Genomic DNA, 14328 nt, shown 5'->3' with positions numbered 1-14328 from the left:
TCCCATTTTGCGCACCAGTCGTAATAGTGTCAAGGTCATCTTGAAGCGCATCACGGTTAGTATTAAATGCTATATTTTTATGCAGGATACAATCATCTGCAAAGATTCTCATGTGGGGCACTATATTTTCATCGATACCATTATTGTATAGTAAAAAATGAACAGGACCTAGGACCGAACCCTTGAGGGACGCCTGACGTCACATCGATGACGCTGGATTGAGTTCCATGCACAATTACAAATTGGCGTCTCTCATCCAGATGATCCCCAACCCAGACAAATATGCGATAATCAATGCTATAAGGGTGCTGTTCTGTATAAACAAACCACGTGGAGCAGTATCGAAAGCCTTACGAAAATCGAGAAAAATATGCAGTCGACAGTAGTGCTGTTAACTATGGCTGCGGCAGTGTCATGGGCGAATTCTATCATTTTAGGGACTCACGACAACCTTTTTTTGCAATCCGTGCTGGTAAAGCTTTAAGAATCCGTGAGCATCAAGATATTTTATAATATATGAATCCAAAATATGTTCGACAAGTTTGCAGGAAACGGAAGTAAGTGAAATAGGGTGGTAGTTTGACACCGTGTTTGGAGGGCCGGATTGATATATTGGAACTACTGAAGCAACTTTCCATTAATGAGGAAGGAGGATGGAGGATAACTGTTTGCCAGCAATTTTTCAAGTATTATTTTCAACAACGGAGATATTGAACGTGAGCATTCCCGAAGAAGAGCGTTCAGTAAACCATCAGGGCCGCAAGTCTTAGGAACGTTCAACCTCTCCAGTATCATCGCTATGTCATTCAAGTTAAAAAAATAAAGGTATTCTCTGAGGATGAAGCTGCAATCGCCGAAGGCTTGGCTCCACCGCTGCTGGTTACTGTGCTACTGGGGATGTGTGCCACTGGGCATGTTTCAGAATAAACAACTTGGAGGAGGAGGAGGAAGAAAAACTTTATTTGCTCTAATTGGTTAGAAATTAGCGGTGGTAGATGTAGTAGGCCGTCTTCTGCGCAAGGTCGACGCCCCTATTCCAGGGCACCACCGAGGGCGTGGCTACTCGGTGAGCGTGCCTTACTTGTCCATGCTGGACTTTCGGGTCGTTGCTAGAGAGCACCCTCTCCCACTGATCCCCGCTCCCGTCTTTTATTTGAAGGAGTATGTACAACTGTGAATGCGTGCCGGAGTATGTGCCTCAATAGACAGCTTCCTTCATTGCGTACGTGAAACTGAGAATCAGCCAGAAGGTTAAAATATTGAGGCAAAACATAGATTGCAAAATATGCAAATATACTCAGCTTTATCTGCACCGTCACTGACTTCAGTTCGAGATCCCAGAAGAGGTGGAATAGATATGTTTTCTTTTTTATTATTTTTTATATACTTCCACGGTTCTTTTGTATTCTAGCTGATTTTTTTTTTCTGAAATTAATAACAAAACGCTTTCCTCGTCTGTCTCAGTGCCGATTTTACCTCGTTTGTTAGTACTTTCATCACCATTAATAAATTGCTTTTGTCTTACCACTCCATAAGCTATCTGCTTTCGTTTTAACAACCTTTTTAACGACACATTAAGGTATGGTTGACCTTCTTTTTCGGTGTTAATATCCAAGATGGAAGAAAGCGGCCACGAAGCTCGAAAAATTCTTCGTTAGAGCGCGACCAGAGCTATGTAACGCCGCAAGTTTCTGCGACTGTTTCAAACACAACATAGTAACTACGTTGTTCTGAATTAATTTCTGTCATGTCAGCTCTTTCGTAATTGTAGATAGATGATTTTTAGAATGTTCCTTCACATTGTCTAAATTTAGCTCACATAAATAAGCCTCATAGTTGCTGATATTCTACTACCAGTTCTGACTGAACTATTTCATGTCCTTTTGTGAATAATATATCTAAGAAACGCTCGCCTCGCTTAGGTTCCAGAACATTTTGGTTTGGGGATTTTTTGTCTGGTCTCCTGCGGTCGAGATTGAGCGAGTGAGAAGGTAAGCAAGGGAAGGTTAACCTTGTTCGCACCCGGCTGACTGCCTGAGTCGGAAGGGGGGGCAAATATAAGAAAGAAGACAAAGTCGGAGTGCGTACTCACCTGCATTCGTGTGTGTTCAGTTACCTCACTTACGCTTTCTCACAAAAAACTCACACTGCTGCGCTGAGAAAGATTCAGCCAACAAAGTAATGCGGGGGAAGCTCTGCGCGGACAGGTTTGCGCATTTGGGAGTACTCAGGCTTGGCGGCCGAGTGATGAAATGACGAGCTCGCTGTATTGATATAGGCAAACTCACAGGATCAGGTCCGCCATATCTGCAGGGCTGTATTTGGTCCTGTGCTAACGCAACAATCACATGGACGCGCACGATATGATTAGCACAACTTCAGGATGCGGCAAAGGTGGCCATTTTGTGTTCGCAGGCCGCTGAGTTTGATTGTCGGTATGCGCTTGCGGCTGTCAAATGGCTCGTCGACTGGATCGGGGCAGCGGAAGAGTCCACTGAGCCTTGCAGGCGTAATGCGAATGTTTATCAACTTCGTTATGTATTCCAGTGGCTCCACCACTCACAATGAAGACCACTGTAGCTTCTACATACATCAGTTGAGCGCATGTCACCACTGGTCCGTATTCACAAAAGGTGTTGTGTTAGAATTGTTCGTAAGAGCAAATTGCCGCCAATCCTGATGATGGACGTATTGATAGTGAAGGGGGCGAGCAGCCAATGGCAAAAATCACTTACTATCGAAAAGCTTTGTGAATTCAACCACAGTTCTCTCCGGCATACTATATCTTTAGTGGAGATGCTTTTGAACTGTTTTAAGGAATAACAAAATAACGGTTAACACCGTGTGTGAAGAACGTTCGCGCGCAACGTTTCTACTAAATAAACGCAAACAGCTCGGCCTTCAAACGTACAACATTGCTTTCCGAGGTCGTAATTATGTATCTGACTCTATGCTTTGCGCATAATGAACACACGGAAACGGTATTTTGTAACGTTCCATATGAGCTTGTTATGCTGTTAAACAATTTTTATTTGAAACAAGTTGGTCTTGGGCACACCGATTGATTCTCGTAACTCATCGCCAACAGTTCTTATCGCATGAACGAGAGTGTAAAGCCATAGAAAATCAGCTTTTTGTTTGTCTCTTTCTTTCTTTCTTTCTTTCTTTCTTTCTTTCTTTCTTTCTTTCTTTCTTTCTTTCTTTCTTTGTTTACAAGGTCACCACGTCTAAGCTTTATCGTGCAAACGTAATGCGGCATGCCAAGTAATATATGACCCATGTGGCCAATATTCACATCGCGGACTATATGTAAGTGTCTTTTGATACAGCGCTGTTCTTTCTAGCTCCGGGTTATTTCTGTGAAAACCTAAGTTCATCCGCTGGTCCTCGCTCCCTGCTCAGTCGCAATGGAAGTGGACGACCCCGCACGTCTGCCGGCGACGGCGGCGTCAGCGGCGGCCGCCTCCAGGAAGCGGATCGGTCAGCAGAGCGACACCGACAGCGAGGACACCCATGTCTACTCTCTCAGCAGTGAGGACACTTCCGATGACGACTTCCAGCTTGTACAGAGCCGCAGAGCGAAGCGACGGAACACCAGGACGTCCTCATCGTCAAGCACGGAAACAGTGAGACAGACACAGAGGCCGGACGCCAATACCATCATCTTTGTGCCCCTGCTTCCCAACGTCAACATGAAGCTACTTAACAGGCAATCTGTGTCGATGTCACTGGAAGCCTTGGTGCCAAATGAAATATCGGACATTCGAGTGAACACCCGAAAAAATCTTCTGGCGGTCGATGTCCAGCATGCGGCTGCTTTGACCACTCTACGCAGCGTAACGGACCTCGATGGCATTCAGGTGCGCTCTTACATCCCTCTGGGATCTGACGTAGTCACCGGCGTTATCTACGACGTAGACGTCGCAATCCTTAATAACGACTTGCCGATTCTTATCAAGCCAGCCAATGATGAGGTCATCGTTGATGTTAAGCGGCTAGGCAGTTCACGCTGCGTGAAAATAGCATTCAAGGGCAAACATATACCCTCGCATGTCAAGGTTGGACACTTCAGACATGCAGTGCGGCCTTTCATTGCGAAACCTCTCCAGTGCCGCAAATGCATGAAACTGGGACACGTGAGCAGCGTCTGCGAAAATCAGGCAGCATGCCCCCGCTGCGGAGAGCCCCACACTGCAGATAAATGTGGCGCGACTGTGGTGAAGTGTTCAAACTGCGGAGGATCGCATGAAGCTTCATCGAAGAAGTGCCCACATATTAAGAAGGAAATGGCCATCTTGAAAGAGATGGCGAGAGATCATTCATCTCATCGCGAAGCCGCCGAAAAAATCAGGAAGCGACGTTCACGTCACCGGCGCTCCTCAAGACAGGCTTCTCAAGGAAGGCGCATGCCACTTCCTACAACACCACCTCCTCCTCCACCGCCTAGGCCAGACAATGTGGAAAGGACCGCGAAGAGCAAGTCCACTGAGAAGGCCACATCTGCCGAATCTTGGCCGGCTCTACCAAAACGACAACATTCACCAACAGAATCACAGCAAACTTTCGCTGGACAACCCCCGACGTCTACTGTCGGCGATGTGTGCGACCAAGACAGGCAGGTGGCTGATATGCTGCAATCGCTAATTAATACAATGCGCATTATACTGAACAAGCTGCAAACACCAGCAGCTCGAAGCGCTCTGCAAATACTGGATGCACTAAATCCAGTGCTTGCTAGCATCGTTTAAGCACCATGGCTCGACCAATAGTCCCCTTCCGCACTGAACTTAAAAGTGCGTCGATCTTTCAATGGAATGCCAGGGGTCTAAGGACCCGTATATCAGACTTTCGCCAATTCATTTTCACAAATCGCTTCCCCATACTGGTCATTTGCGAACCAAATACATCAACTCCACTCAGACTGTCCGGTTATGAATCTTTCGTCTCGTCCACACGCGGTGCGAGCACGAAAGTGATCATCTACATCCGCACGGACTTCACATATGTCGCTAACGCAATAGAGCCTCATGACGACAACCAATATGTCTGCCTAAATGTCCAAAAGAAGAATGTGTCATTTACACTAATTGGTGCCTACATATCCCCAGCGGGTCACTTTGACGGCGAACGACTCAAGAAAATATTACTAATGAACAATGGTCCCTGGGTTATCACAGGTGACTTCAACGCGCATCACCAGCTATGGGGAAGCACTAAAATGGACTCCAAAGGCAGGAGCCTTGCCTCCTTTGCTGCCGACCATGATTTGTGCTGTGTAAATGACGGCAGCCCTACATTTCTGCGAGGCACGACCTACAGTAGCTGCTTGGACTTGACTTTGGTGTCACGGCGCTTTGCCTCGAGCGTCCAATGGTTTACAGACGTAGAAACACATGGAAGCGACCATATTCCAACATACATAACGATTAGAGGAATTGACCAACGCTCCTCTACTGTGTTGCGTACAGTTGATTGGACAAAATTTAAGAAGGATATGGATGACACTTGTCGGGAAGGCCTCTCACACACTTTCGAAGAAACAATCGCAGAGGCATTGAAAACGTCCATGTGCTCGCTTACAAGGTCAACAAGGCGAACAGACTTGGACGTGGAACTGGATAGGCTGCGTGCGACACGCCGACAGGCGGAGAGGAGGTATCGGCGCACGAAGTCCGTCTTGGATCTGAGGGCTTCACGGCGCATACAAAAGAAAATCCAGCGTCGCATGGATAAATTGGAAGATAAGCGATGGAAAACATTCTGTCAGTCGCTTGATCCCCGAAAATCGCTCTCGCACATATGGAGAACGGTTAGGGGTCTTCGCTCATCTCCGCATCAAAGGAAGCCCTTCGCTGCTCTGGCCCTCTACCAACTTCGCTCGGAACTTCAATTGGCTGAAGAGTTCTGCGCACGGATTGCTGGGTCCGTGGCCATCATTACTGACGCAGCATTGAATGACATCCCTGAGGCACGTGTACCAGAAATCAACGTGCTATTTTCACTCGAAGAGCTCGATGCTGCGTTGGTGACTTGCAGGCGTTCTTCGTCACCAGGACCTGATGGCATCACGTATGCTGCCCTATGCCACCTTGGACATGAGGCACGTGATGAGCTTCTCAACTACTACAATGAGTCTTGGCAGAACGGCGCCGTTCCTAAACAATGGAAATCGAGCCGCTTGATCCCCATTCTGAAACCTGGAAAGTCACCGCTTGAGATCTCATCATATCGTCCGATTGCGCTTTCGAGCTGCGTCGGCAAAGTGATGGAAAGAATGATTCTTGCCCGATTGGAATGGTACCTAGAACGATTCAACATCTATCCGAACGCCATGACAGGCTTCCGTCGGGGTCGCACGTCCATAGACAACGTCATTGACATCGTAACATGGGTCCAAAATCAAAAAAGCCTCAAGCGCCTGTCTGCGGCACTTTTTCTGGATATAAAAGGAGCCTATGATAACGTCACCCATGAGGCCATACTAAACTCACTTGAGGCTGTTGGAGTTGGTGGCCGGATGTATCAATGGCTTCAAGACTATTTGACTGAAAGGCGTTTTTTCTTACAGACCGAAGACGGCCCAACTTCAGACCATTACATCTGCCGTGGTGTGCCGCAAGGTGGAGTGTTGAGCCCTATTTTGTTCAACCTCGTCCTGGTAGGACTAGCGGATTACCTACCGCAGACAGTACATGTCTCAATATACGCCGACGACATTTGCATCTGGGCCTCTGCGGTGACTCGCCCTCAGCTAAGAGCCAGGCTTCAGCGGGCGGCAACCATGACGGCTTCTTATCTCCGAGAACAAGGCCTCAGTGTGTCTACTGAGAAGTGCGCATTACTTGGTTTTACGCGGAAACAAATGTCATCGTATCCTGTTACCATCAATGGTCAAGCTGTATTCTATGTTAAGACACATCGGTTTCTGGGCGTCATCATTGACCGCAACCTCTCGTGGAGCCCTCACTGCGTCTATCTGAAGAAGAAGCTAGTCGCCATTGCTCAAGTCTTCAAATTTCTATGCGGGAAAAACTGGGGTACACCAGTCCATTCTATGTTGCAGCTGTACAGGGTTCTGTTTCTCGGACTCCTACGTTACAGCCTACCAGTGTTGTCCAATGCATGCAAGACGAACTTTCGCACCTTGGAGAGCATACAAGGTCAAGCCCTACGCACGTGTTTGGGGCTGCCTCGGTGCACGTCAACAGCAGCAACAATTGCCATCGCAGGAGACCATACAATCCAGACACATGTAGCTGTCGACTCTCTCAGAGCGCACATTCGCCATCTGTCAAGGATCCCCGACCACCATTTGGCCTCCCTACCAGCCGAGAGACCTCAAGCGACCTTTTCACGAATGATTAACGCTCATCAAGAGTACATACCAGCAAGTTTTACACCGGCGGCGAAGCCTTCCTCCCCCCTGTGGTGCCTGCGACAGCCTCAAGTGAATTTTGATATTCCTGGAATTACAAAAAAGTCCAATCATCCATCGCCGGCTCTGAAGCAACTTACACTCCTATTACTGCACCAGACGTATCATGACCGCATACACATATATACCGATGGTTCAACCTCACCTACCAGCTCAACTGCCGCATTCGTCGTTCCAGCCAAGAACGTTACAGTTAAATTCAAACTGTCGCACACGACTACATCTACATCGGCAGAACTTGCAGCTCTCCATGCCGCTATGATGTACATCACCGAAGAGCCAACAGAGAAGTGGGTCGTATTTTGTGATTCCAAGGCAGCCCTTCATAGCATCAAGTCCGCGTTACGTCACAGAACTTACGAGCAAATGACATCTGAAATCAGGGAACTGCACCACCATGCTCTGGAAAGAGGACACCACATTGTATTTCAGTGGATTCCTGCTCACTGTGGCATCGTCGGCAACAACCTAGCTGACAAGGCTGCCCAGTGTGCCCACGAAGATACAAAGACGCGTCCAACACCTTTGGCGAGGTCGGACGCTGCCAGAGAACTTCGCCTACTTGCGCGCAAGAAGTCCCAAGATCTCTGGACATCAAGTGGCTTCAATTGCAGATTACGTCAACTGGACCCCACGCTACGGCTACAACTGCCACCTAGCCTTTCCCGCGGCGAAGCAACCTTGTTGTGTCGCTTGTGGTTGGGAGTGGCGTTCACGAACGCATACTCCTACCGTATGCGAATGGCCGAGAGCCCGATGTGCGACTCCTGTGGGTGCGAGGAGTCCATCGAGCACGTATTGTGTACCTGCCCTCGCTACGATGTCCACCGCCTCCCTCTGCGGGCAACTTTACACAGACTAGACTCGAGACCATTCACCGAGTCAAAGATACTCGGACCGTGGCCACAACCGTCACTGGCTCGAAAAGCGATTCGTGCACTAGTGCGGTACTTAAAGTGCACGGGCTTAAGAGACCGCTTATAGTGTCATTGTGTAAGGTGTCCCTCCCACATGTACTCAGTGCTAACTCTCTCCCTTTCTTCATCTTTCTATTCCCCTTTCCCCCACCCCCAGTGTAGGGTAGCAAACCGGATGCTGTTCTGGTTGACCTCCCTGCCTTCCCTACCCTTGCTTTCTCTCTCTCTCTCTCTCTCCCACATTTTCGTGTGGAGTGTAAATTTCGCATTTATTTACAAAAAAAAATCGCAGTCTATTTGTCGTCTTTCATCAGACAATTGCATTTGGAGTTTTGCTTTGTGTCTATTAAATCTTTTTGCAGATGTTACAGATTGAGTGCTATATGGAAAGAAAACACAGTCGAGGGTGCCTTGAGAACAGATGGAGTGTTAAGAGTTTTTTTTTCTTAAATCACTCAGAAACTCGTCTGGGAGTTGTCTCAGTATGCGTAAGAAGTTGTGCCACTTGCTCATCTCCGCGCAGCCCTGTGTCCTTATCAATGTTATGAAACTTGATCCGAAAAGTATAAACCAATGCAGTGCGGCGACACGCTGCTGCGGACGGTGGCGTAAGGTGCATTTATGACGCAAGTCAACTACTGCGGGTGGCGCCGCCAGATGCGCTGATGACGTTCGGAGAGTTTGCACTACGGGTGCGAAACCTCGGCGTGCAGTATATGCGAGTAACTTTGCACACAAACGGACATTCACAGAACGTCAAGAAGAAAAGAAAATTGCCTCTCGCTCACGTGATGCTTGGCGTGCAGGTGTTTTCGCAACCTTGTGGATAAATCCCCGCCAAAAACCATTAGTAACATGGGATTCGTCTCTGTCTGAAGGTAAACACGGTTAGAGTCAACCTCGTGATGACAATTAATCTTGTCTCGTGCTACACCTGTCAAGTACGTGTGTTGGCTGCTTAGATGATGATGGCTGAGCTTGCTCATTTATGTTTGTTTATTTTTGTTTCTTGCTGCCATTACCAGAGCGACATTCGGACACGCCAGAGAACGTTGCGCGCAAAAACGAGGAAATGGATGTCGTAATGAGAGTCGCCAGTAGTTCGCCCCGCAGGGCAGGTACGTCTAACACGCTTTTCGTCGTGGCGCCAACGGCCCAATTCTCGCCGCCAAGCCTGCCTAGAAATTATGCAGTCCGAAAAAAAAAAGTTAACGACACTGGAAGGGTCATGCTGCTGGCAGCGCAAGAATAGTGGCGCAGCCGATGAAGTGACTGCACAATTAATGTACGAGACTTTCCTTCTGCTCACTGATTGCATAGCGAAGCACTCGACTGCGGCATCCTTGATGCCTTGACATAGCGTACGAGTGTTTATTGGCCAGTTTCTTGCTCCTAGCTTCCAGTACTACGTGACGCAGGTGGCTGACATGCGAGATATTCTGTATCGAAGACTTTCCATCTCAGCCGCCCACCTCGTGAGTGGCGCTGGCCCTCACTCCCATGGCTAGGTGTAGCATTATATTAAGCACTATTATTATTATTATAAGCATTGTTAAGCATTACTTTATTATCCCAGAAAGGGAAGCAGTTTTTTTGTTTGCTACTGACAATGATGCCTGCAGATAAATTAACCCGGGATAGCGAAAAGAAATTTACATGGCCTCTTTATCAAAATGTATCGTTCATGAGAGCAAAAAAAAAAACTAGAAGAAAGGACAATTTGCCGCTGCCGAAAGCCGAACGCGCAACCTCTTCAAGAAGCGAGCGACGACAAATTGAAGTACTGCACCAGCTGTCACCTGGTTTACTTTCTTGGGTGCTGCAGAAGACGGAAAGCGTTATTTGCAAGCTTCTGCGCGATTGTCCAGAGTTTTTGAGCGAGAGGTTTCGAGCGCGGCGCGTACGATCATGAACACGCGACGAGCAACACCACAGCCCGCAGCGGTTGCCTTTGTCCCATGGTACAATACTTAACTACTCTGCTTTGGACAAGGCTAACAGGTTTTGAATGAGTGATGGTTTCCAAGCATTCATTCGCCACCTTACAAGTAAAAAAAATACTGCAGTTTCACTCATAACGCCAACTAGCGACGTGATAGCTGGCACAGCAATATTATACGCAATAAGTCTTCCACTACTTTGTCATGTATGGCTTCGACTAAATGTGCGCGGATGCGTGCAAGTAATCATTTTTTAAAGCTGTTGTTGTTGTAGTTGTAGTAGTTGTAGTAGTTGTAGTTGTAGTAGTTGTAGTTGTAGTAGTTGTAGTTGTAGTAGTTGTAGTTGTAGTAGTTGTAGTTGTAGTAGTTGTAGTTGTAGTAGTTGTAGTTGTAGTAGTTGTAGTTGTTGTAGTTGTAGTTGTAGTAGTTGTAGTTGTAGTAGTTGTAGTAGTAGTAGTAGTAGTAGTTGTAGTAGTAGTAGTAGTTGTAGTAGTAGTAGTAGTTGTAGTAGTAGTTGTTGTCGTTGTCGTCGTTGTCGTCGTCGTCGTTGTCGTCGTTGTTGTCGTTGTCGTCGTTGTTGTCGTTGTCGTCGTTGTCGTCGTTGTTGTCGTTGTTGTCGTTGTCGTAGTCGTCGTTGTTGTCGTTGTCGTTGTCGTTGTCGTCGTTGTCGTTGTCGTCGTTGTCGTCGTTGTCGTTGTCGTTGTCGTCGTTGTCGTCGTCGTCGTCGTCGTCGCTTCTTACCGCTGGCTTCGTTTAACTTCTTTGGTTCGGTGCCGGTTAGAGATCGCTTCCTCGTGGGCGCCGCCATCTTCCGTAGGCAGCTGCACCATGTATACGCAGATAGCGTGCTGGCTTGGGTGAGCGCTCCGTGCTGCGTGCCGTGCTATACACTCGGCGGCAGTGTTTCATAGTCGTTCTCGCGCTCGCGCGGTCGATTTATGCATGACATGTCGATGGCGTATTCTAAGGGGGAAACGGTTCTGTGATACGTACTGAAGTTATGACGTCGCCATGGATATAGTTTCCCCTGGCGTTGAGGCGGACGGATCACCTAGACCGATTGATGTGTGCGCACGTGTTTGAGCCTGCAATCGGCCTCGGAGATCAGTTGTACATTTCTGAAAATTCGTTTCATGACTGTGATCTTACTCCAGCATTCTCATTGTAGTTCTAAGGTGTGGTTTAGCAGCAAACGATTAGTTACGAAACATATGACGATTCTAAAAGCGTGGGTACCGTTCTGCTGCGGAATAAGTTGCGCTGTTCACTTTAAGAGCTTTGTTATCTGTAGATGTATTGCGTGACCACCTCGTTTGCTGGATGAGGTTCCAGCCCACGAATAAAATTGTTTTGGTTAGTAATGAAAGCATGCTGTACGGTGTGAGTCGCAGTTGTCGAACGACTGCCTGCAGACTGCGAGAGCAATCGTGGCCCTGGTAGATGCCGGGTTACATATCTATTCCATATAGAGCATGGCCCAAGCACGCGGCTTGACCATGCGAGCTCTTACTGAATCGTTATCCTGTGATTTATTTTTTTCCTTACAGAAGTGGGCGAAAACCAATGTTGTTTACCATACTAGCTTTTTTTTTCCAGGCTTATTCGTCCCATTGTCTACAACGCACTCACCCGTTCTAACGAAATTGTGTTCTCACAAACAGCCGTAGGATTCTTTTTATGAGATCACCTTTAGATATTACTCCATTACAGAGGAAAAAATGGAATTTCGAATCACAAAAATATTATACTATCATGATGGTTTACCAAACGCAGCGATCGCTGTGTTGAGCAAGGCCATCTGCCTTGTTCAACATAGCGACCATACAGGCGGCTAACGTAGACCTAGCGTAATGATTCCATGTCTACTAAACTTGGAATGCGTCAGAGCGATACGAGTGGCAAAGGCAAATGTTTTACAACGATTGGCTGTTGTTGTTTCGGGGCTGCATTTTGTTGGTCGTACACGAGCGCTCGTATATTTCAGTTGTATTTCAGTTGTATTTCAGTAGTATTTCAGTTCTCACTATACCACGCGATGGGATAGTGAGAAGATTTACCACTTCACGCTGACAATACATAGACGTCGGTTTTTTTCGCCGAGTGAAAACCGGTAAAGCGGAAAATAGTTGACAAAACACACCCACCGCGACTGATGATGCCTGTTCATGACATGTTTGAGCGACCACGAGTAATTTCCTCAAACTGTAGTAACCGCTGTACCTAAATACTCCACAGTAGTTGTTCCTCGTAGCTCGTGTCAATTGACGTCGTGTGAATTTCACTAAAATGAGTTGAAAACTTGGAGGACACTTAAGCTTTGTCATTAGGATTGGAACACGATAGCATTCAGAGGTCCCTGACTGCTTCTCAGGCTTACTGGCAACTGCAGCTCATGTAAGCATATTGTTTACTGGAAAACGCTTGTAGCGACCACTATGCACGAAGGCTAGTTTTCTGGTAGAAACGTGGCCTCTTGCGTGGGCCGATCCATGGGGTAGTGTGCAGCCGCACTAAAGAATTCTATAATTTTCAGGTTTCTGTTATTGTTTCGAACTTTTAATCTTTAACTCTGAGAAGATTTAACATAAAAGGCATGCACTGTCGGTGTTACGTTTCATAAAATTTGCTTGTGAGCTGACATTCTCAAAATTCCGAGGAATCACTTTGCCAGGAATCAAAGACATGGTATGAGTAACTTTAGTGATAAGGTAGTGGATGTGGCAATAGAACCCTCACCTGCCTCATGTCATATCCCAAGGAGTGGCGTAAACACATATATAAATATACACGCCAATTTTCGCTCACAGGCAATGACACCGACACCACAGTTTCTGCGACATGGGTCGCTTAGCGCTATCGCATAAAAAACATGTGCAAACCGTTCCGCAGCAAACACCGGCAACTCATTCAAGCAGCGCTATGCCACTTCGCACAAGGCATAGAGGAGTAAAGGCTCGCCGCGCGCCCTTTCCTCATGGCCCAATGAAAAGGTCTATAAATCATACGTAGATAGACGGGAACTCTTTCGCCTTGCATCCGTTAAAGCAAAGATTCGCAAATGCGTACGCAGCAATCTCCGGCCGAAACGGCGACAGCTTCACCGATTGCCGCAAGGTCGCGTTCCCAAGATCTCATTGAGCAAATAAGAAGCGCCTGCATTGACGATGATGAAGTCATGATCTCCTTTGACATAAAGTCAATGTTTACATGCGTGGCTATTGACTATGCGTTCGAGGGCTGCAGGAAGATTCTCGAGGCTGAGTCTTCTTTGCCCGAACGCACGCCATTCGAATCGCACAACCCACCTTATAGAATTTTACCTTGAAAATACGTACTTCGTCTTTAACAAGGAGTACTACAAACAAGCATTTGGCACAGCTATGGGAGCCTCCGTGTCCGTCGTTTGCGCCAATATTGCTCTAGGGGATCTGGAAAATGCCGCCTTATCTTCATTCGGGACGCAACCAAAGCTATTTCTAAGATACATGGACGATTGCTTCTGCCTTATCCCTCGCCGGCACGCAACACATTTCCTCGAGCACCTAAATCCCTTCAAGCCGAGTATACACTTCACGGCTGAAGAAGAAAACAATGGGCGAATTCCTTTCCTGGATCTCCTCGTAGAAAGGACTTCGAGCGGCTTGAGGACTAGCGTGTACAGAAAGCCGACGCACACGGGAAAGTACCTGAGCTTCGACTCGGCGCACCCAATTGGACAAAAGTGATCCGTCGCAGCAGTACACGTTTCCTGGGCATTCCGCGTCTGCTCCAGTCCCACAAACCGTAAGCAAGAGCTACAGGTTGTGAAAAGGGACCTGTTGAACAATGGTTACCCTCTACAACTGCCCAGAACGCAGGAGCGCAAATAAGCTAAGCCCCGCCGTGAAACGGCGAAAGAAACAGTGAAGCGCGCGGTGGTATACCCTACACAGTGGGAACAAGTGAAACCCGTGCAAGAATTTGTAAGGGCTACGGTGTGCTCACAAATCGCCCACGTGCCTTCCCGAAAACTTGGCCAACAGCTGGTTCAAGCAAA

The sequence above is a fragment of the Dermacentor albipictus genome, chromosome 3 (genome assembly GCF_038994185.2).
Source record: "Dermacentor albipictus isolate Rhodes 1998 colony chromosome 3, USDA_Dalb.pri_finalv2, whole genome shotgun sequence".
In the NCBI taxonomy this organism is placed as follows: domain Eukaryota; kingdom Metazoa; phylum Arthropoda; class Arachnida; order Ixodida; family Ixodidae; genus Dermacentor; species Dermacentor albipictus.
This window is presented reverse-complemented; position numbering follows the sequence as displayed.